The sequence below is a fragment of the Aedes aegypti genome, chromosome 3 (genome assembly GCF_002204515.2).
Source record: "Aedes aegypti strain LVP_AGWG chromosome 3, AaegL5.0 Primary Assembly, whole genome shotgun sequence".
NCBI lineage: Eukaryota > Metazoa > Arthropoda > Insecta > Diptera > Culicidae > Aedes > Aedes aegypti.
In genome coordinates this window covers 368,453,998-368,455,559 of record NC_035109.1, presented here as the reverse complement: position 1 = coordinate 368,455,559, position 1,562 = coordinate 368,453,998, and the positions used below count along the sequence as shown (strand labels likewise).

The 1,562-nt window shown below is 35.7% G+C and overlaps 1 long non-coding RNA gene across 1 annotated transcript; it reads right to left on the bottom strand.

Moving 5' to 3' along the window:
- Positions 1-528: 528 nt before the first annotated feature.
- On the bottom strand, positions 529-1,226 carry LOC110677989. Its single transcript, XR_002501366.1, has 2 exons — positions 987-1,226; positions 529-928 (listed from the first exon to the last, which is right to left on the bottom strand). It is a non-coding gene; the product is annotated as an uncharacterized LOC110677989 (long non-coding RNA).
- Between the last annotated feature and the right edge of the window lie 336 nt (positions 1,227-1,562).

The following is a 1,562-nucleotide window of genomic DNA, read 5'->3' as shown; positions in this document are numbered from 1 at the left end:
TAAACCAACCCTACGGTGAACGGTTTTAATTATTTCGGAAATTGTTATTCGGAAATTAACAATGTGGGGAATAGGCGGTTAAGTTATGTAACCATTCGAAATCTTCGATTTTCCAGAACAAAATTTTTCGTTTACAGTTTGCCAAATAGTCGATATATTGTACATTTTTTGTCCAATTTCCTGTAAGACAAACAGTTTGGAATCAGTTCAACAATAAAATTTCAATATTACGAATAATGTATGTTAAATTATTGGTTTACGGTGCTGCATGGTATTTTCACCCTATGCCGTAAGGGTCTTTTGTAGTTATACCATAAGTGTAGAAATCACGAGTTCATCAATAAGAAGAAATAAAACAAGTAATGGGTTTGTTCTAGTTATACTTCAACTGAAATATTAAAGCTTTGTAAACTAAAACAATGTTGTTTGAAAATAAAATGTAACTGTCTCCATTTGAAGTAAAATAAGAAAAAAAACACACTACTTGTTTTATTGTTTCTTGTTCTGAAATAAAGTAACAATACGATCTTATGATTGAATTTGTTTTATTCTTGGTAACATTCGTTTTACTATTTTCACATAAATTTTCATGTTTTACTATACACTGATTTGATGAACGGGGGGCGGCGGAACATTGCTGATAGCTCCCAATTCACCGATCCGTCATACATCCGGCTTTTCGCTGGTGTTACTGCAGCTGCAATTTCAGCACAAAAAGTAACGGAAACACGAAGATTTTGTGCACCGAGTCCCGATCACGAAACTAGCTTACCGATATGTTCGCTTGAAGGGGGTGTCGCGATTCAGCTAGCACTCTCAGCTTATGTTTCTGCTTCCGGATACCTTCCTTCGCTAACTTGAAACCGAGTTCCTTGCAGCAGGCGCACTCCCCCGCATTGATGGAGAGTGCATCAAGGTTTTTTCCTGTCTGATTAAAGGAATAAATTAATCAGATTGCAATCAAACTTCAAATAGATATTACTCACCAATAGTTTTGCAATCTGGTGCTGGATCAGGGCGGACATCTCCATACAAACGATTCTTTCCTACGTTTACACAATAGAAATATTAGTAGTAGAACGCTAATGGCGCTGTTTTCACAAAACTGATATTAATTATTTTTACCTTCAGTTATGGGTTTTCACTGTTTGTTAAATGCCAATGATTTGTTTTGGTTTTCAAAATTGATTTGACACTTTGAGACCCGGTACTCAGGCTGTCAGCGCGTGGCAAACTAGATGTTGGTAACACGAACAGTAGCGACATTAGCATTCTTAGGTTAATGCTTCTACTGTTTACACAAAGGAGCCAAATTTTCTTCTCACAACTCCCGGCGGTTTATTTTTATTTTATTTTTTCAATTTTGACGGCAAATCGAAATCAAACACGCTAAAAAAATACCACGTCAGATGCATACGTTACAAGCAGTGAACAAAACTCGTTCACCTTTTCACATAAGTAAAATTAAAAAAAAAGTTTTTTCCTTCACGCATTTCGATCAAAAGTATCCAACACAATTGATATTGCGTTTTTGTTACATTAAAAGTACACGTGTTTGGTCA